Here is a 23168-nt window from a genome sequence, read left to right as displayed (position 1 = left end):
TTTTTGACCAGCACGAATTCACACCACCATTCGTCTGCATCCTCTTGGCATGTAGAGCAACAGAGAGTAAATGACCTTCCACACTACATCCACTGCTCCTCTCAAAGGATCCATTATGTGGCTCAGTTGAAGAGCACAAGCCTGGTTTTGTTTGAGTCAGCATGACTCTTACAGTATAAACACTGCAAAAACCTCTCCATGTAGCCAGCCTCATTTTCTATTAGTCAGGAAAGGTCAAGGTAAAATTGGAGTCAGGATAAAATCGGTCAGTGTTTGGAATCAGTCCCACTTGAGCCTGATTTCCTGTTTCTCCAAAGAAAACACACTGCCTTCCATTTTCTGGATACAAAGTTTAGTGAATGTTGCTATACATGCCACACACACACACATTTGACATACAGTAATTCCTTGAGCACCTACAAAAATTATCAGTGTGAGTAAGGAGACTCTTAAATGCATTTGTTTGGCAGCTGCTAAGAAGAACCATGAGAAATGCGAAGGTCAGAGTTTGTATTCTTTCCATCTCTATTTATACTATAATGTTAGTTTATTCTGAGAATTTCACGCAGAGCCCTAACAGTAGCCTCAGGGAAGAACTGATACCCATAAGGCATTCACACTTATCTCCTCTAAAATTAACAGTCCCTTCTAGAAAAACGCCCAGGCCAGCAAAACAAACCAAACTGGCGGCTTACAGCTTAGCACGCAGACCACTGTTACAGATTCAAGCAGTATCCAAGCAGTCTGAATTTCAGGCTGGAAGAACACACACAAAGCTTGCTTGATGGTTCATTGTTTCACTAAGCAGGCTAGAAAGTTAAAGTATAGTGCACATACCTTCATCTGAATTAAAATAATCAAAATATCAGTCTCTAGAGAAAGTAGTTACATGCATTATTGACAGTTTGCTGTCTCTCTCTTTTTTGATGGTATTTGTCAAAGTTAGAAAGTTGACCTCCCTATCACCTCCAGCTGGAACCCGTCCTTCTACCCTGAGGCAAATCCTAAGGGAAAAATGAAGAAATACCATAAAACAGACAATAAAAAAAATCCCAGCTTCATGAATTTGAGGCTCCAGCAGAGAAGAGAAAGCACTTCATATTAGTGTTCAGCCTTGTCTGTAAGTATCCCATCAGTAGGTACCCAGTAGTATCCCAGAACAGATATCTTTTTCAATAGCATTAACTGGTAATGATTTTCTTGTTCTGCATCCTTCCAACCCCAATACTCTCCATCAGCTTTCTGGATTCCTATCCTGTATGCCTAAAGTATACTTTCTGAAAGATTAGGAAGAGGAGGATTTCAGTTCACAGAACTTTACTTGCTTTTCTTTGTCTTTGTCTTCCCAAAGCAGCCCACTGTCTTCTCTGCTGGACTATTTCTGGAGTGGAACAAATAATCTGCTCGCCAAACCTAGATATGACCTTCTTAATTTTCTCCTGAAAATAAATTCTTTAATACATATTAAAATAGAGGTTTCCATAACGGTAACCCACTTTTCTCTGGATGAAGTGAAGGGTCCTCATGGCTCACATGTTTCTAGTGATGGTGAAGGTGTTAAACATTTCAGAAATGTAATGCATTATAGATTCCTTGAGGTTCAACCATGGACCTCTTCATTGCTGCTTCATAAGAGGTGCTGTGTTCCTCTTCACAGGAACATATATGATGCAGGCACCAAGAGGACTTAAAGCTAAACCCTTTTCTTCTAAAAAACATCTTTGGCTCTCCCTGACTCACAAGTAGGCCTAATCTTTCATCTTCAACTTCCTTAACTGCCCACCCCCGTCCTTCAATTTCATATCTCCAGTTACACATATGAGGACTCCATAATCTCTCCCCCACAACACCCCTGGGTGGATGCCATCATGACTGGTGTCTTCCCACACTGTCCACTGTACACTTTCTTCTACATGCTGCCAGCCTCCTACAGCTGTTCATCCTATGTCCTCACCAGAAATTACACTGGCGCATCTCAGTCACCTCACAGAGCCTTGGAGTATGCAGCAGGGCAGACACAATTTGTGGCGCAACTCATTTCTGCACATGAATGAGGGAGAGCTACCTCAATGTGTCACTGCCTGTGGATGAGCCATTACTCCAGGGAAACTGGGAAGATTCAGCTTTGTGGAGAGCGAGCTAAAAAGTCCAGAAGCCAGGGTCCCCATCCCTAAAGGCAGATTAGTGCCTGTCCAGACTGATGCCATCCCAGGTCTCTCTTCCCTGCCTGTGCCATTATGGCTGTTCTGCCATTCTGCGATGTGCCATGGCCACCTCCCAGCTCAGCCCAGTCCTGAGAAGGGAAGGACAGACCACATGACAACAGCCATGAGGGACAGAGGGGGAGACACGTTTGAAAAGTCTCCCTCCTCTCTTGCTCAACCTTAATCTCCAGTGTAATGAGTCATAGATTGAACAGAAGAACAAGCTCTGTGACATCCTGGCAGAACTGCTGCCTCAGCTCCTCTATGACACCCACTTGCAACATCAAGCACAGACTGATTGCACTCAGCAAGGGATAAAGAGATCATGCAATGGACAAGCAGCAAGCAGAGGGAGGCCAGCAAAAGTCTTACAAGTGCTCAACTTGCTCTGGGCATTGCAAATACAATGATAAAGGTCATGTTACTCCTACACTGAATTAATACGGATGTGAATGACACTGCCTAGACACCCAGTAGTGATGATCCACTCCTCCTCAGTACTGGAAATACTTCCCAGTTCTGTGTCAGGACCTCAGGGAAACTAGTGCTGATCTCTGTGTTGACAGCATGGAGTCTTTGGGCTCTTTGAGCACTGCTCTGGGACATGGGAACAAGGAAGCAAAGGATGTTCATTGTGGCCTTTTGCCATGGAACTGAAATCACTTTGTCACCCATTAATTATAAGATTAATTATCAGCAAGCAGAGACTAATCTATAAGCAGATGCCTCTCATTGCCCAGTTGCTGGAAGACCCTTTTCATTGCTGACAGACATGACAACACTAGGAAGTGTTGCTGCCCAGACAAGCCGGTAGAGACACACCTCTGCCAGGGCAAAATGCACACTGCCACCAGGACACCGCGAGTCAGAAAGGCTGTTCCGGACCTTGCAAATAACACTCCAGAGCACCACCATGGCTTTGACTTATAAGGCTTTAGTTTAAAAAAAAATAGACTGAGCTAAATAAATAGAGACCACTGTGAATGCAGCAGAAGGTATAGGAATGTCCCCATTTGCCCTTCAGAAGTTTCAGACACAGCATTATTTCTTCTGAGCCTGGGCAGAACAGGACCATTATTTGCATCATCACCGTGAAATAGCAAAGAGACCCAAGGAGAACACAGTTGAGAGCTGAGAGGGAGAGGAGAAATGACATGTAATGGTATAATGATTCAAAATCTCTGTAGAGGCTAGCAACCAGAGCTTGAAATGAATCATAAAACAAAGATAAGACTTTGAAGTGGTGAATGTGATCTGAAAAAGTAGTGAATTATTAAGACACAGGACTATGATGTGGAAAGAGTGAACGTCAAAGGACAGCTCAATACCATGTATAGCATGTAACATGGCTCATTTCTCTGTTTTATTGGTTTGCTTCCTCATAGCTAAAACTCTAGAAACCCATGCTAAGGCAAATTGTTCCACCTCCAGGAGAATAATTCCCTTACTTCTCTGCAAGAGTTCATTACTCAACAAGTGAGGAAAAAAACAAATAAACAAACAAAAACTCTCTGAGCAATGGTCTGAGCAATGGAATGCTACTTATAGGAAGAGAGATACCATTTTCAGAAATTAGGAAGAGGTAGGACAAAACAAATATTTCTTTGCATTTTATAAGAGTTTTTTGGAAATGTATTTTAGAGCTCTCTAACAAAAACTCATATGCACACACCCACATCAGTTTATCCATAGATAAAATTTGAGAGAGAAAGCAAATTCCAGTGTAAGGTATGAAACTGGAACCAATATACCTCAGGAATTTGGCTGAAATACGAAGCTGGGGCAAATTTACAAAACCAAGGAGTAGAATGTTTCCCCATGCCCTAGCAAAACACTTACGCTCCATGCTCTTCTCTGTTGGAGAGGACTTGAACCCATATTTTTTTGCCTGTTTGGGTTAGTGCCTAATAATCAGGCCTTCAGGTATGCCATTTTTACTCTTTCCTCCCAGCATCACTGTTCTTTGTATGGATGAATTAAATGTTTACCGATCCTAAGAGTAAAAGAAGGATTACATTTAACAGTGCTTGGGGCACCCAGCAAATGAAATACCCCTGCTCCAGCTCCTGTGCTGTGTCAAGCAGAAAATGGCTTTGAAGTCAACTCAGTAGACAGAGAGCTGGAACTTTTGTTTTGGTTTAATTTTTTAAAACATGGATATCAGATTTATAGATAACACATCAGTTTGATTGAAACTGCAAGTAACATATTATGAATGTGACCTATTCATCCTCACTTTGACCTGCTGTTTTTTCAAATCCATTTGGCTTGGCTCAGTTACCATGAAAAAAGTTGTTGAAGCAAAATTAGGAAAAAATTCAAATAAAATTCTCTACTGGCTGCCGACAGCTGTATAGTCAACAGGGAGTACTATACATTAGTCAAATCTCCCATATAAAGACTCAATTCACACTTGGAGTGATGTATAAAGCATATTTTAAAAAGTGCCTATTGAGCCAGCAAGCAGGTAGCATCATCTGTCTGGGTTAAAAGATCAGCGAGAAAAAAAAAATGTAACAAAGCAGTAGAAACATCCACTTTTCCAGGTTAGCAACAAGATTCATTTATGACTGACACAGCAACTGTGTTTCCTTTAAAGATAAGCCTCTGCTCAAAATAATGGGAGATTGGGGGAGTTTGAATTTTTTTCCACTCAACATATCAAAGCAACTTAATACCTAGAAAATGTAGTGAGCTCTTTTTCTATATATATAGTGGGTGAAAACATCGTAAGCAACTTATAAAGCGAGTGAAGTGTGACCTGGCCTTTGTGTCCAAGCCAGTATCTTAATTTAAGATATCACACAGTAAATGATATGCTGTCCACACGACAGTTAAAATGAGCAGCCTGGACATGTGTTAGTCTTGTGCAAGCAAGAGCATTCCACCAGAACACTGTCCTTGCAATTTCTATATTCAGCAGATGCCAAGTAGAATATGTTTGTCCTTCAGAAGGAACTATTGAAAAAGCTGAAAGGACTATCAGCCCTTGATGGATTTTTTTGATGATGTCCAGCACTGCAAAAGGCATACTTTTCCAGTATCAGCAAAAACTGACTTAGAAGGTCTAACTCGTTCTCCTGGTTGAACATTGAATTTTTGGTGTAGACATGTGTTGTATAGCGGAAGAGAGTAAAGATGCACAGCAAGTGCTGAGCAGGAAGCCTAGGAATAGATCTCAGATAAACAGCTTTTCAAGTTATAGAAACAGTGACAAAGATGCACTCTACTGTATTTGTAATAAACATTTCTGTCATTTACTTTGTCAGACACTAAAATGAAATGAAAAAGCAAATAATATGCAGCTTGCAGCCTTGATGGCTGATAGGAATTTTATGTTTTTACCTTAACAATGGGTGGATCCCTAGAAAAGTATGACTGGTCATGTTTCCCCAAAATGAACAAGAATCATTTGCTAAGATACAGGATTACATGCTGCAAAGTTCCTGGTTCTGCCACTGAGTCCCACAGAGAGTTGTCCCAGTAACTTTCCTGGACACTACTGGATTGTTCTGAGGCTTCTGTAGTTACTAATAAACGTTTACATATTGATGTATGACACATTGAAGACGTTAAGTGTCAGACATTGCATTGTACTCTTGCAAAAGAAACAGCTCATTACCCTGGCTTGTTGATGGAGGCTTGCAGCACATTAAGGGCTTCATTCCCAGTTTTACCCTATTACGGTACAGGTTATTTCTTTAATTCGACTCCTCTTTCTTTAACTGAACTTCATTGTAACAGCAGTTGCTGTGCTGATCTACATAGAGCAGTGCAAGATTTAGGATACTGATTACACTTTTGGCTTTTTAGCAAAAGAGAGTTCTGATGAAGTTGTTTTTTCCCTGTGAAAAAGAAAGGAAAATAAAGAAATCCAGGCTTTGAAATACCAAAGACATATTCAACATTTCAAGGTCAAACGCATATGTTGGAAGCTGGTGAAGGTTCCGCTTCTCATACCCATTGGCCCTTTCTATGAAATTACTGCTTTGCAGTTGCCCTCTCCTTTGATGTCTTCCCCTCAGCGTTTTGGCTGAAAGCAGGAAGTAGAGCAGTGGGTGAAAGCTCACACACACAGGGGAAAAAAGTCAAAACATTTTCCGTGGTCAGAGGGGGTTGGGGTTTGCACAGAGGGCAGTGAAATATTTAATGTAAAATGTGGTGAACCCAAACCGGTCATGCCCACCTCGCTGGGCGTAACCAAAACAGAACAGGCACGTTAAGTTCAGTTCCACCGAAAACACAGAGCAAGCACAAAATGGAAAAGGGTAACACAGGATGGGGAAGGCTTCAAGGGACACGGGGAGAAAATTCCCCAGGAAAGTATTAGTGTGAACATAAGCCAGCTGTGTTATTTAATGATGGGAGGCAGGTCCTCTGCGTGCTCAACTTTTTATATGTTTTCTTGTAACAGCCAAGCATTCCATTTGGGCAATATTCACAGTTTGCAGAGCCACTCGTAAGGCTGCAGATTTCAGCAAAAAGCCAATAAAGCAATGTGGTTCTCACTTTGCAGTCAGTATGGCTGTTCTTTCTTTCTTGTTTGCTTGCAGTGTGTGTCTCTGCTGCAGTTTCATATTCTCTTAATTTTGACGGATTCTGATGAAACAGAAAACTTAAGAAATATGGCTGGAACTGAGTTGCAGCTTGTTTTAATACCTCAAATCCCCTTGACACTCAGCAGACCTGCAGAAACTCCTATAAGAGAGATTTTCTGAATAAAGATACTGCCCGGCGGCCCACAGATACTTTCCAGATACTGTACTCCTCGCTCTTCCATTTACAACACTTAGAGTGTACAAAGACCAGAAACCGAGCACATCCCCCAGCTAGGGTCACCTTATCGGAGGGAAACCTTAAACTGGGGTTGCTGGCTAGGATGGCACTGGAAGCACAGAAAACAGTATGGCCTGTCCTAGTTTAAGCTCAGCTATGAATGTGGCACTGTATGTTTCTGTACAAGAGGGATGCCATGGTAATCACAAGCTGAGTAGAAAAAAGCACTCTGTGGCTGCAAAACTGTTTTCTGTTGCAACCTCTTGTTTTCAGGTGCCTACATCTATGAATAACAGCTGCCCATGGGGTGGAATTTTTCCAGACAAAGTCATTGTTCGAAAGGCAAGAAGTTGCTTTTGAAACTATGCCCAAAAGCTGAGCTATTATCTGAGAGATGAGAGGAATCATAAAATACCCTGTACCCACAACAAAAACATTTTCAAGTCTTTATTTGACTAATTCTATAGCTGAACTGACTGCTATTTGGCACTCCCTGTGTTTAGCTAGTGCATACTTAAGTCCCTAAACTGTACCTCAGGAAGGCTAAGGTACGCTTTAAAAAGAAAAATTTATGGACTGTATACTGGCAACAGTAAGAACATAGATACCAAGAGAAGAGCTCTTAGAAAGCAGCAGACATGGTACTCCAGCCAGTATGCCCTGGTGCAGCTTCCCAGCCCATACCGGGATGTAAGCCAGTGACCACCAGCGAGCATTTGGCAGCAGCTGACAACGCCGAAGTCCAAGTCAGTACATCTAATGGGTTGCAACTGAGGTGAAACTGGTAGAAACAGCTATGTATACAGAGCGCCGATGCTGATCAAAGCCTCCAGAACACTTAATTTCTTATGTATGTGATGTTACGTGTGCTGCGATCCCTCCATAAGCCTTCAGATACAAGCTCTTGCTGCTGTAAATCTCACACAGCTGGTTTAAACTAGGAGGTCAGCCGGTAACTGGCAGAGATTAAGGGAGAGGCTCCCTGCTCTGCTGGAGCAATGCCTGCAAAAATGTAGTAACCCCCAGCAAAATAGCGGGCAGGCACTCCCCGGGGTGGGGACCTGCTCAGACACTCCAGCCCCCTTTGGCGCTGCTTCTTTTAAGGTACACCCGCAAGTACGGTACACAGTATTTCTCGACTATTTTTAACGAAGTGCCAAAACACCTCTAGCTGCACAGTTCAGGGGATTAAAAAAAGCAACAGAAAATAAATGTGGGCCATGAACTGTTGTCAGCGGCTGGCAGGCACATGGGAGGCTGCTCAGTCGGTTCCCAAGTTTGAGAGAAATAGTTCAACCGACATTCATGAACAAGTCTCCGTGTGTGCTTGTGGCATCATAACCTGACATGTGAAACCTGCGTTTTTCTCTTTAATAACATGTAATCGACTTTCTGCTCTAAACGTTGCAGGATGCTGTGTGTGCCTGCAAGTGAAGAAGCATAGCTACTCGCACATGCGGGCTGACATGCATGCATGCTGAAAACAGCAAAGATTTGCTGAGGAGCTGACAAGTTTAGGGAACTTTAACTGACCTAATTAGCTACAAGAGTCCCCCTCCCCCCCTTTTTTTTCTTCCCAAGGACACATCGCCTCAGGGAGAGTTCTCTGACTAGTGGCTTCTCTCAGCTTGGGAGATACAGAGATTGTATTTCCAGCCGAAAGCCCGAGTTACTAGGGAGGCTGAAGCTGAAACTTGTTTCAGCCTGTAAATCACAGCACTATGTGCCATGGGCCAAGCTCTGTTTTGATTTGGTGCAGTGTAAAGAGATTCCTATCACAGTGCTCCATATAAACATCCAAAAAAGATCACATTTCTAACCTCGCAGCGAAGAGCAGATGCAATTTTCCATGATTCACTTAGGGGTTAAAAAAAGTCAATAGCAGTGTTGCAAAACATTCAGTTCAGTTCAAAAATAACTCCTAGCTATACATTAAGCAACCCTCCAAATACATGATAACTTCTGGGAATGTCAACCAAACAGCATACAGACGGGTTGGTAAATTGCCTCTGTGTCAAAAATAACGAGTGTGTTTGTTGAGCAAGGTCATTACAGTAGTTCAAAACTTGTGGTTGGCAACAGCCTGCTGGATGTTGCTGAGTCTGCAATTTCACGGCAATACAAATATCAACAGCCTGGCCAAGTAGCGCAGAAGCAGTTGCTGTAACTGAGCACTGCAGGGATACGTTTAGGACTCTGATTTATTAGAAAATTCATCAACAGTTGAGCTATGATTTCCCCATATAGCCTTCTGAAGTGCAAACGTGAACAAAATTGCACTGCATTGCAAAACCAATGCATTTTATCCAAAGCTTTGCATATGATTTTGATTTAAAAATGCACAAGTCTGAACACATTATTTGGAATGTTTGTTTGTTTTTTCTCCAGCTGGAGATACACTCAGATCCAAGTGAATCAAAAGATAAAGTAGCTTTGCTAAATATTCTCCATGGAAAAAAAATAGCAATCCGAGTACTGAAAGAAACGGGTAATTAACATGAGATGAGGCATATCTGGCACCACCAAAGTACTTTCCTGGCCCTCTATTATATCTATATTTCTCACAGTCATTGCTGAACTTTATTCTTACAACAATCTTATGAAGAAGGGCCTTATTTTTCTAGTACAGTGCATGCTTTATGTGGATAGGAACAGATAAAAAGTTCCCAAAAAGTTAATAAGTTTATCAAATAATGACTTTTGGGGGTGGTGAAGGAAATCAGCACCTTCTCATGTATATTCTACGCGCAGAAAAGAAACTACAATTACTTATTGTGAACTATTCACCCAGCTGTAGCTAAATAGCAGTACAAATGTCAGAAGTCTTAAACCTAGCCAGGAATCTTCACATGAGCATCTTCCACCCTTTGCTTCCCAGATGTTTCCCCACACTTTGCTTCCTTGGTCTTTTGGAAAAGTCCAGAAGACATTTTTTTAGAAGATGTAGAATTAAATAGTGATTTCTCTGTAATCTAGCTGTCTACAAAATGGTTTAAAATGAAATAATACAGTTTCGGTGACAGTAATTTCTATTGTAACCTTTTAAGTTTCTGTAGAATCCTATTGGCTTCCACTTGCTATTTTGATTTTTCCAGAAAAGTATCCCCACCCCCAAATACCAAATACCCCTATTTCCACAAAATGTACATTCATCTCTTCCTGACACTGGTTACCACAACATCACTATCTCTCACAAGCAGAAATCAAGTGACTAATATCTATCTTTTCAGTTCCTCACTCTGCTGGCTGCATGTTCCAGATTCCTTGACCATCTAAGCTTATTTTATGAGGTTCTGAGATGATCAAGTATCCTGATAAATGTTTTGTGCACGTAAACAATCTAAGTGCAATAGGTCCTCCCCCAGGCTTTTTAGTCCTTTTTAATAAATGTTAATTTAAGAGTTGAGACACTCTTAAATGTGAGCTCTTGGAGTTTTGAGGGGTGGCAGGGAAGGGCTGAAGGCAGGAGAGAAGTGGGAGGGAGTCTTTGTGTGGTGGTGATAGAGCTGGTAGGGATGTCAGCCATGCTTATGGGACCTACAATCACAGCAACAATACACCATTGCATATTCAGCTTAGATTGTTTAGTTTACTAAGTAAAACTGCCAGACAAGATTTGCTGGTTTTTCCTGCCGGTATGTAGAGGATGGCTCTGTCCTCACTGAACCACAAATAGTACCACCCAAGGACAATGCAGAGGGAACATGACATATAAGAAGAAAAAAACAAAATGCTTTGAGGATTTTAATTTGGGGCTGAGGCAATTTGCAGGAGTATGAATTACTGTTTGGTTAAGAATGGAGTGGGAAACAAAGAGAGAGCAATGGCTGAGACAAAAATATCGTTCTAACCTTGCTATTAGTTTAGGGTTTTGTTTTTTTTCTCCCCCTTTTTAAAAGCTAAACATGAAAGTTCTTCTTCAAACAGTCAGCCATCTGGCCCTTACTGGATTTTAATGCAACTCCTGAAATCTGATCTGGATTCGTATAGGCAATAGCATCCTTTGAAGTTAGCAAGCACATAAACACAAAAGCTTTATCAGTACAGCCATTCATACAGCAGTAAGTGATTGCAGGGTAAATTCATCCAGCCACAGCCTGTTCCAGCACAAAAACCATTCCCAACAAAGCATCTAATTTTGAGGACGGGATCCTACTCCCTGAGCACACACAGTCTCCAGTTACTCACGTGATGTGTCGTGTACTAAATAGGAACAAGAGTAGAACTGACCCTGAGACCGCTAGGACAAGCTGCCGGGCTCTTACACAGACATCTGTGGCCTGATTCATTCACTGATTGTATAGCAGCAACAGCACACTAAAGCTTTAAAAAGACCTAGAAACAAAGTTCTTCTTGTGTTGTTCAGTAGCGACACAGTGCCAATGAGCCTGGCAGAGTCTGCTTCATGGGATGGCTCAGGTCAAACTGATCTGTGGTCTGTAATTTTAGCCCTCTGCCCAGCACAACATAACAACAACTACTTCTAGCTGCCTCTTCTCAGAGACTTCTTGCCCACAACTTCCTTCCTACAGCCCAAAATAACAAGTTTCTATCAACATTAACATAGTACAGAAAGTCCATATATTCTATAATATTGAAGGTCAAGAAATGTTCAGTTAATCCATGGGTTGTCCTATACCATCAGGTAAACCTTCAGGTTTCCCCTAAGTCATCAGCACTTTGTTAGGTGGTGGAATGACCCTTAGCTCTGCTTGTCCCATCTCCGAGCTCCCTTGTAGCCTGTCAGGACTGTCGCCTGCATGAGGCATTTTCAGATGAAGCAATTAGCAATTATCTCAGCATCCTTATTTTCTATCCCCATTTCCATTTTTCCAGCTATGCCTCCATCTTTGGAGATGTCACCTATTTCTCTGTATAAAGAATAGAGTCATAACTTCATAAAACTGTACTGCCGATTAGATCCCTGCTGTCTGAGCACAGTATTTCCTATCATGGCCAGACACGGTACAATTTACATGAAATTGTGGCAGCTCCAGGGCCATATCATGTTGGGTATTGATATAGCTTTATTTGTCTTTATGTATAATTGCAATTCCCCGGCAATTGCAATATAAGTTTCTAATATGGCAAGGCATTCTTATCTTTAGGTTTCTGCTGAAAAATTGTCAGCAGGTGATAACTCATGATTCATTAGTGCTGCTCTGCAGCTTGGCTGTTCCCACCACAAATCACAGTCTGATTCAGCAATCTTCTTCTAGGAGACACTTTATTATTTTGATAATACTTTCCAACTGCTTGATGGGAAATAATAAGAACTAGTGGTTAAGCATCTAAAGCTGTGTTTCCTTCCAAATTATCTAAACTCAATCTTTCTAAACTGCAGCCCATTGTCAGACATGAACTTTTCGTGAAAACCCTGCCTAGCTACTAAAACTGAATATGCACTGCAATACCTCCTCGTAATGGTATCTCAGGAAAGTGAAAACAGTCTGGGATGACTGCAACATTTATTTTATTTCTAGCTAACAAACAAATCCATAATTATTTTGTTTCAAAAGATGCATAGCTCCTATGCCAACAAAAAAGGCCTCTTTGCTTTATTTGAACTATATTTCTGTCATATGCAGCGTCTAAATAGTTTCCACTCTCTCAGTGTAATTTTGAAACCAATATAAAATATCTGCATCCCTGCACATGTTTTTTCCCATAATTAAATGGCTTTCATATGATATATGTTAAGATATTTTTCTGTTGCACATTGTCAATTACAAGAAGCCTTTAAAAGAAAATTATATCTAGTATTAACATGCAATCGATCAAAAGAGCTGGGAATACACTGACCCGGACACTTTTTCTGTAAGAATTTTTCTCAATGGCAGCTCACATAATCATTCTTCTGAGACCTGAAGGGGAATTTATAAACTTGACATGGTCAAAATGTAACTTTGGAGTCTCACCACAGCACTTGAATGTATTTGTCTACTGACACCAAGTTTATATTCAGCTCACAGTTGGAAAAAAATAACTCCAGAATCCTTGAAAGAGGCTTACCTGGCCCTTTCTGCAAAGGCAATAGGGGCTTGTAGATATTTTTAGCTAAAGCAGACCTCTTACCAAAACAAATAAACAAAAAGTGACATTTTTCACGACTGTGGATTTACGCCTGGGAAAAAAACATAGGTCTTCATAACACACAAAATATGCAAAATGTACACATTGCTAGTGTCCTTTTTATGTGATAATTGCTTCAGAACAATGCACCCACGTCATCTTTGGAGTTGTCCAGAGACAAATTCATTTTTCTATTCCGTATTGCCCTCATTCTGGAAAGTCTTGAATTCACTCCTTTGGTTTCTCATAACCTATCTGTGTTAAATACACACCTTTGCACAATAGTGCTTTCAGCTTGCTGATTTGAGCAGCTAGATTAGGTCTATATGTTCCCATATTCTGGTCCAAAGAACTGTTGTGCTCCTTCCTGGTCTGTTGGAGCAAGTATGAGGTGCTGACTTCAGCTGCACGGTGATCTACTTGTGCTCTGTGGTGTGTTAATTTTTCTTCTAGGTACCTTATTCCTGTTACAGAGAATTTACATTTTTGTTTGCCTAGGTTTCATCCAGCCAATCTGGTTCTTTCCAGAGTTGCTCAGAGACTCTGGTCTTTGTTCTTCCGCTATTTTTCCATAGATCAAAATCTCTCTTTAGACCATCAAAGATTTGTGCTTTCTTCTGAAACAGCTCAGGTGCCAAAACCAACCCAAATAGGAGCTTAGGGAGCCTGTACCTTCCCAGTGGGGTGCTGTATGTGAAAAACCCTGTGCTCTGTTTCCCTAATGGCACCTGTCAGCACCATCCTGGTGCATCACACATATGGAAACATTTAGCATTAGCCAATTAAAAAAAAAGTTTACCTTTGTAGGTAGAGGGAAAATGTCCCCTTTCTTACATGTTTGCTTAAATATTTGCTGCTTATAAATAAGCAGCAGTTTCCCTCTTCAGCTCTCCCCTGCTCACTTATCTCTGCACTGAAGATACACCCAGTAAGTTTAGAGACCAGTGGAATATCCATCATGCAGATAAATGTTTTTCTTTCTACTTTCATGAGAAAGATATAACTGTATAACAAACTGCCGTTAAGGACTTAAGCTTAAGGAGCCTAGTAATCCTGCTCTTACCTTCAGGGAGCTTATCATTAGCCAATACTATTAGGTTATTGGGTCTTCCTACAGTACTTTTCAAATCTACTTCCTTGCAAAAACCAGCCCTCACACATACTCCTCAAAAGATCTTGACCTTGCCATTGATTGTCGCTAAGTAGAAAGTCTGATCTGTTTGGACGGAGAAAGGTTAAATATTACAGTTATGCTCTTCTCCCCCCCAAGGACTGGTTGAGTGAGAGAAAGAGGTGAAGTCTAGACTGAGGGACCCACAAATGCTTCTGAGCTCTTGGCTGTAGCCAAGTGTCAACTATATTTCAGGTGAAGTCCAAACGTGCATCTCCCACATTACCAACACTCTGATGTCACAGAAAGGCAACCTCAACATGCACGCTGAACGGGAGCTGAGATACATGAAGGGATTCCCTCTGTGGAAGCAGACTGCAAGACCAGCATTATAGGGAAACTAAACCAGCGTATTTGCATGCTGTTGCCCTAAGGGAGACAAGTGCTCTTGAATAAGGACTGTGAGAGCACTGACATTTGCTGTGTTTTAAGATTGATTTGCCTCTTTCCTTCCAGTATCTCAGGCAATACTGTAAGTCTTGTCCTGGTGACTCAGCACCATCTACAAGGCACTTGGGCTCTCAAGGTGTGACAGCACCACTGAAGGAGAGGTTTTAAACCAGTCTTAGCAGTAAAAGAGATGAACTCTGATCACAAGATCCAAGGATCAGTGCTGATTTGAAGATGCACACCTGTGCTGAAGGCATGTTACAGCCACTTATGGCAAAGCTGATGACTCCCTTCCCAGCACCTTTCCTCTCTGTTTCACAGCAGATAAAACCCCACTGGTGGTGGTGGGCAGCCCAGGAGGAGGGTTCCTGCTCCCAGGCATATGTACCAAACCCCTGCCACCATGTGGTCATCCTGAAGAGGCCTAGAGATGGTGGGACCATTTCTATTCTTAATGCGGTCTGACCATACAGACCTCCTTCTCACAAAGGACGTGTCTTCTCACAAAGACGTGACCCTACACCCACAGACGTAAGGCAGAGGAGAGGACCTGTGCCTGCAGGCCTGACCTGTCCTTGAGATGCAGGTTGAGAGAGGAAGGAGGGAGAGCTGTCTGTGAGCCCTTCAGTTCACCGCCTGTCAGATCTGGCATGGCCCCAGCATTTGCTTCCCTTTCCCATGGAAAGACTGGCACACACAATACTTTTGCTCAGGATATGGATCCTGACTCTTTTTTGTACATTCCCTGACATTATAGGGAGCCAGGGCCCATGCTGTGTATTTGCAGTGATTGAGGCAGAGGCTTTTATGTGGGGATGCAAGCTAGTTTAAGGTGTTTCTGGAATTTGAGAGCAGGCTCAGCTGTTATATGAACACAGCCAGTATTCCTCAGATGCTGGCCCTCCAGGCCATGGAATATATCCTGACCTGTGTTTGTGGGGAATTCAGCATGAAAAGGGTCTGTGTGCAAGCCAAGGCTTCAGAACAGTACCATAACAAATAAAGAAACAGATAACAATCATGGTGTGTGAAGGCATTTTCCTCACAACTACAAGAAATGTGTGCTCCTTGTAATGGTAAAAATCAATTCTTACAAGATAATAAATACAACAGTTGCCCAGGGAGCTGGCAAAGCTGTCATGCAGGGGCTGGGGGAGGAAAGCACAGTTGCTGTTCCTTTTTCCATTCACTAAGTGGACTTTGGATTCAGTGTTTCTCCTTGGTCATTTATAAAAGCACTGTGTAAACAAAACCAACAGATTTCCTGATAACCTCCGCAAAAAATTATTTCTTCCTTTTCTGCATTTGTTATAAGGAGATATGAGCTCCCTCGAGCAATTTGTGTTACCAAGAAATAGAAGCTGTTTATAGAATATTTAAAACTTTCCAAAGAAGAAATACCCGTCAAGTTCAGCCACAGTCCTGGCCACTGGTATATAACAGACTCTTCTCTTTTGTCTTAAAAGCCCTTCATATTTGTGTGAATTCCCAATGGCAGGCCATGAATAATGTTAGAAAGTGAAGCCAGGTGCAGAGTTTTCTTCTCAGAGACACTTCAGACTGGGTCTTATCATTACTGACCACTATATTTTGCCAATTGCTGTGTTTCAGTCTCTAGGCATGTACGTGGTCAAAGCTCAGTCATTCCAGTAACTACCTGGAGAGCACTATGAACAAAACATTTGCTGGACATGGCCCATAATGTTGACAGAACAAGTAAAAATGAAAGGAGACAACTACCCATATTTCATTTGCTTTTTCTTTCTGATTTGTGTGTGGTGTGTGTGTGTGAATGCACATTTGTGTACATGGGCATTTAGAGGCCCCTATGAACACTGAGCCACTGAATGACTTTATCTGCTTGTCTGTAATGCTGATGTCTGAAGAAGTTTTCATCAAAATCAGTATCCTTTCTGTTCAACAGAGGCAACATTTGACTCCCACAAAACAGCAACAAAGGTTATTCAATCACACTTTTCTCCAGCAAACCTTCCCCTAGAAAGCAGGGGGACAACACCTGTCACTTTCCTGTGGATAGCAGGGCAGTTACGCATTGGGAATGGCATCCAAGAGTGGGATGGTAGGAGAAGCCTCCGAGCAGCAAACCGGGAGGTCCAGGTCCAGGACCAGGACCCATGAACGCGGTGGGCTCCAGGGGAGGTTTGGTATTCTGCAAGCTCTGATCCTTGTTTCCCATTGATCATCTGCCCACGCTCCCCAGGATGCAGGAAGGCTGTATGGAGGTAGGTATCCTGGAGGTTACGTGGGGCAGGACTCATGCTCAGCTTCTGTGACACCCATGTAGGTTCACTGCCTGGCACACGGCCATTTCTCTGCCTCCCCTACCTCCTGGGCTTTCACCACAGTGTGTCTCTAGAGAGTCTTTCCACCCTGCTCTGTCATCCTTGCCTTTTTCTGTGTTTAAAACCTCTTCCCCCACATACAGAAGCAGGTTTGGATCTGCAGCATTTAAAGTTCAAGTTAGTCGCCTACTGGCTTCAGGTTGTCTTAAGGCTCCTTGTGTGGTAAAAGGGATGAGTCACATCAGCCACCTTTACCAAAGTCGGAGCCAGAAACAACCAACCCGCCTGTACCCACAAGTCTTCTGGAAGCCAGGCCCACATGCAAACATTCAGGTATTGAGAATTAGTTCAGAGGTGGTTTGTTATCAAATATGAACACCTTGATTACTTACCGTGTATTATTATGGACTTACGCCATCGCTTCTTATTGATGAACAGTTCCTTCTTGAGAAAAAGGTGCAATCTAAGTAAGACTTGGTAGTCTAGCCTGACAGTGCTTTGCCTTGACAAGTAGACTGTCTCAATACTGCACTTGGGAGATGCTTGTTTGCAGATTCCTGGAAACACAGACACAGCTGCCCGTGCTCTGGCACTGAACGTACTAGCACAGATCACCCAGGCCACTAAGAAGGATTTGAGGATGACAGGGTAACACAGCAGAAGGCAGCACTCATTTTTTCCATAGCTGAGCTCAGTGTTAGGCCCAGGCCAAAGTAGGTGCTTCTCTAGGCCACCTCCATACACTGAATCACTGCAGTCAGTTTCCTCTTACAATAAGTACTCGTCTCTTCTCTAGGAGGGGGATACTAAGTCATTCATACGGCATCACCTAATTGCAGAGTCTTGTCATCTTTTCCCGAATAACTGATTGGAAGGTATTTGTCACAATACCTTTCACCAGGATTTGGAGGTGAGGATTACGGAAGTGTGAAATCAGCCATGCTATTAACCAGTTTGAATCTAGTAGCTAGCAGAGAAAAGTGGGAGGAAAAATAGACAAGAGTGACCAGACCTTCCAAACCAAACAGTCATAAAACAGACATGTATGCTAATATTTAAATGAAAACGGCACAGAATACTGTGCTGGGGCTGTTATAGTTGCTATAGATATAAGGACATAAGGCTTTGATTGATTATATTTAGGGTCTGATCCTTATCAGATGTATGTCCTTAGATATCTCATAAGTAATCCGCAATCATGCCATAAAATTCAGAATCAGGTCTGAAAGCCCGTGATGTTGTATATAAATTTTAGATGACCTAAATCAGTGCCTTTCAAAGATTCTTTGGCATGCCTTAATGTTGTCAGTATGTCATGTAAGTTCATTTTTGAGGTAATACTGCTCTTTCAGTTTACACTTACAATGCTAGAAATGTAATTTATATACAATGGAAAGACTTTGCCATTGAGTTCCCCTCTGCAAGCACGCAAAAAATCTAGTAAGCAGATATTTCACTGAAATCCTGAACAAGGAACAGAGAGAGTCCACTCTGCATGATATATATTGCCACTATTAACCAAGAAAGCCTGTTCCTCTAGATAAGCAGTGCAAATGGTATGAAAGGCATACATGGCAATGAAGAGGTCATTTTAGAAAGCTATGCCTGATTGCAAAAGCAGAGTGGCTACAAGCACTCTACGTTCCTGTAACAGCCCAACACCTCCCAGATTTTGGCCAGCCTTGGATTCCAGTACCTGGGTGTTTCACGTGCATTTTGGTTCTGTTATCATGTATTTCCCCCAGGGCCTATGGTAGCCTACAATAGCTTTCTCTTCCTGTTTATAAGGATATGTTTTCAGAATCCATTGTGAATTTACCAGTAGGAGTTGCTCGTTTTCAATAATGCTTAAGGTCAATTGCAGAGTGAACAGCTTTCCGTTCTCATGTCTTTTCAACACAGTTGTATTTTTTTACAAATGAATCACAGCTACAGCCCAATGTATAGCTCTAGGTAGTTTTTGTGGTATTACAGAGTTCTTCCAAGAACACACAGGCTCATAAGTTTATACGATGCATGTTTCCTTACATTAGCATACAACTGTGTTGTTAGAATAACCTGATTTCTGCACTTATTTTTTGTGCTCTCATGTTTAGATTGGAGACAGTTCAAACTTCTGCAAAGAAGTGTTCTTCAGTGTTCCTTTCCAATTCGTCACTAAATATACAGAACTATGAATAGTGCATTTCTGGTTGTTTAGCCCCTGGCTGAGTTTTTTAAAGTTGTTGCATTGTCACAAGAAACTTTTTTTGTGTGATTTCAGTCAGACCATTGTAACTGGTTTGTGGATGCCTTGTTTATCAATATGTTTCACTCACCATCATTTTCTTTTCATGTTCAGAAGGTTGAGCATGCACAGTAAGCAGATACACATGTTTACACTAGCTATTCTAAGGCATTCAGAAAGGGTCAATATCTTTGAATCAGTATGGTGTCCAATACCTTGCATGTGCTGATCTTTTCCACTACGTCTGTCCCAGGTAAACTGCATTCCAAAAATCATACCTCCTCCACCTTATACAAAGTTATTTTGTGGATTTGCAGTTCCAGAAAAAAAGAGACTTCTTTTTTTTTTTTTTACTTTTTTTTCATAATTAATCTTTTATTTAATAATGACAAAGGCCAGAGAGCACTGATAATCTGTGAACAGCCAAAATACTGGTTGAACATATTGTAACCTACAGGATCAGCTACCTAAAAATATATTCCGTCTAATGGCTATACAAACCTTCATTAAGCTGTGTTTTTTCCCATCCCTCTACCAAAAAGGAAATAAAATAATAAACAGATACTGCCACACTACACTAGTTGCCATACGGCCTTTGAGGCCTGGTCTGAAAGGAGCCTAACAGATGAACTGATGCTTGCTGTTAAGCATATAGACACTTTAATTGTTGCCTTGCCAAATGCTTGTACTAATTAATCACTAAACTGTAATTTACGTGTTTTATGATTATCTTGAATTTGCCAGATTAGAGTTTGAATTTGTCAGACTGCCTAAACCTAATGTTCACTAACCTAAAGACCTATGTTAAGATGAAAAGATGCAGAGTACGGATCATTACAACTTCTCTTCACATCCTACATCTCCAGTTCATCACAAGCTGCCAAAAAGATGAGCCTTGTTTTTATTTCAGAAAACCAGCAAACTAATTGCCAGATATTTATGATCTATATGGGTATAAATCTTTTTGAAATATAGTCTCAACTTGGAAGGGCCTGTGTTCATGTTTGATTTACAGTGCATTCTTAATGCCTAATTATTTCATCATGCCTTTTGCCAGGGTATGAATAATTCATGATCCTTCTTTAACAAAACTAAGAACAGGCTGATTCATGATCTTGATCCGCAGCCAGAATTATGAAAAGCACATGAATATTGGAACAGTTCAGGATTAGGAAAGAAAGGAAGAAGAGCATGCTTCACTTCATATCTAGATTATCCACAGCAGTATCCACAGGTTACATGGTAAGGACTATGCTGAGTAAGAGGTGAAGAAAAATTGCAAGGTATTACTTGCAAAACACTGCTGAACAGTGACCACATAAGGGTTTCATCAGCTTCCTAACCTGACCACGGGCTATCTTCATGGGACCATTGTTCAGGCATTGAATGTGGACTCATTTTAGCTGGTGAGTCAGAAAGGTGACCATGATCCGAGGAGACAGGAGGCAGAAGCTAAATTTATTGCTCACATTGCACCCTCTACTGTCTAACTCTTATAATAACTCTGGGCAAAGTCTTCTGACTCTTAACAGTCTGTGTTACCCTGGTTTAATACACCACAATGTGAAGTAGGACAGACAAGTAATCCAGGGAAAAATTGCCAAAGTAAAGGAAAAGGCCAACCAGGTAACAAGCAAATATGCACGAGAAGAGCCTTAAAGAAGAAAAATCAGAATTTTTTCTTTACATGGCTACCTTTGAGGAAGTGTTAAGGCCAGACCTTTAATCCTGACTGCATTTCAACTCTCCCTGAGTTCAATGGGAGATCCTCTTTAATGAGGAAAGCAGGACAGGGCCCATAGAATTAGGAAGCCCATCTGCCTTCCTAGACCGTCAGAGATATTTCAGGCTCAGATGTTAAAAATCAGTCAGAGTGTCAAAGCAACCCTGCAGTGTACAAGGGCCGTAGCTGTCTTGAATTAGTCATGCAGTCTCCCTGAGTATCAAAGGCCAAAAAGGACCAGCTGCCAGTTTAGAAAGATGGATATTAGCACTGGAATGGGCTGGGGAGTGCCCAGTTTGTTGCCACACATCACGCCACAGACAGCAGCACCCTGCGATAGAATATATAGCTTTTCACCGCCACAGACTGCCATCTTAATTATCCCTGTAGATGTGCCAACTAGTCATTGTGTTAGGCTCTCCGCTGTTCCATCACTGCATGTTACTGAACACAGCCCTGATCCTGAAGAAGCTCAGCCTGCTCCTAAATTCCTACACCCAGCTAACTGCTGGTTAAGACCTCCCACTTCTCCAGAGCTACCTGTACTTGGTAGATCCCAAAGAGGAACCCCAGAGCATGAAAGCAAAATTTGGACCCTGATCTCAAGTCATGGTGAGCACCTGGGGGTATTCTACACAATACAGAGAAAAAGCCATCTCTAGAGGAGTGAGCCTGCCCACCCTCACTGAGGTATATGAGATAGGTGGGATGACTCATCCTTTCATGACAGCTATCTCTTTACTGACTATGGAGGGAACTTAGGTAATAAGCTTAGACTAAATGCCTACCTTTTAGGTGGCTCACCTGGGGAGGGATTAAGCCTATCTGTAAGGCCCTACCCTGAGAGTCTTTCAGTCCAAAGAGACATGATAGCATAGGCATGACGTAAGGAGAAAAGGCACCAGCAAATTAAAGGAAGAAAGATCAGAATCTGCTTACCATTATGTTACTCACAGGCGTAGCTGATAGGGAATATTTAAAAGTAAAATTTAAAAAATTTAAATAAAGTTAAAATAAAGTAAAAATGAGAGTAAAAATAAAGTACTCACCATTGGAAGTCCATGGCAATAACACCAATAATTCCATATCACCGCAGAATGATGCATTTCAATCTTCACTTCAATTAAAAGAATAAAGGAAGAAAATTAGAGAAGGTTATTCTGATCCCATTTCAATTAGTTTAAGTATGGCACTATTCTATACATGCCAATAGAGAAATTGTAGATATCTATCAAAGTGGCAGAATATGGCCTTCGATTTCAGTCTTCTGGACAGTGTTACAAAGGACTCAGGCCTTCCAGAACAGTGCTGGGTAGATTATCAGAAGACAGTGTGTGGCGGCCTACATAATCCTGTTTGTGGCTGTGCTCTCAGAGTCAACTTTCCACTAGAAAGGGCTTAAAACAGGAGCTGATTCAGGCTTTTGTTTATTGAAGCCACACATATAGTAAATAAAACAAAAATTTTGGCCCTCTTGGAAGCAGAACAAATGGGCAGATCTGTTAAGGTTATTTTAAAAGCATGTCTCAGGAGATCTACTAGTTTTGCGTCATGCCTTTCTGTTGCTCAGGGATACTAGGGTCATGGGGACCAGCAAAGGAACTATATTTGCTTCAGCTGTGCTCTGTATGGAGAGACATGAAATATCATGTCTTCATTCAAGCTTGGGACACCAGTGCCCATTATACTGTAAGGAGCAATGTATCCTAGTTTAATTTTCAGACCCTTGGTATCATCTGCTATCCATCTAAAACATTTACTGGGTTTTTGGAAGTGTTATGATAGTTAAGCAAGGAGTCAAAGTTTGGGATGGCTGTCAGCTGAGATTTTTTAAACAGAAGACTTGTCTCTCAAGAGACAAAGCAAGAGCCAGGCAGCGAGAGGCTTTAAAAAGCAGTCTGCACAAAGCACCAGATAGCGTGGAGCAGGAGACAACTCCACTGTGCTTGAACTTGACAGACAACTTTTTCCCTCTTTGACTTCTGTTATTTTAGGACAGTAATCTGCTACTCTCAGACTGCTGTCCTTGGCAGAGACTGAAGACCCAACACATGGATATCCTTGCTTATAACATAAACACAGGGTAGCAATGAAAACTCAGAGCCTAGATTAGGGGGAGCTCACTGCAAAAAATATCCTTTCCTTAGATATTATCCTCTGCGCTTCACAGCCTTTGGCATCAGCCTCAGCCTTTCTGACTGCCTATGAGTGCTGACCTGTTCACAAGGTTAGCGACATCTCAAGTGTTTTTCTTTTCCTTTGGCAAAGGGTTAAACTGTGACTTAGAAACAACTATGTAGAG

At 41.7% G+C, this 23168-nt stretch overlaps 1 long non-coding RNA gene across 11 annotated transcripts in view; it reads right to left on the bottom strand.

Moving 5' to 3' along the window:
- The window catches only part of LOC112962363, a 107710-nt gene that overhangs the window by 49138 nt on the left and 35404 nt on the right, over window positions 1-23168 (bottom strand). For 10 of the 11 annotated variants that reach the window (XR_003252265.1, XR_003252275.1, XR_003252266.1 and 7 more), the window contains one exon: window positions 21916-21983. The exons of the other annotated variant lie outside the window; for it this stretch is intronic. This is a non-coding gene — a long non-coding RNA (uncharacterized LOC112962363). The remainder of the gene's footprint in view (window positions 1-21915; window positions 21984-23168) is intronic. 11 annotated transcript variants of the gene reach the window in all.

Source organism: Apteryx rowi, unplaced genomic scaffold (genome assembly GCF_003343035.1).
Source record: "Apteryx rowi isolate R43461 unplaced genomic scaffold, aptRow1 scaffold_147, whole genome shotgun sequence".
Lineage (NCBI taxonomy): Eukaryota > Metazoa > Chordata > Aves > Apterygiformes > Apterygidae > Apteryx > Apteryx rowi.
Note: the sequence above shows the minus strand (reverse complement) of the source record. Positions and strands in the feature narration are given on the sequence as shown.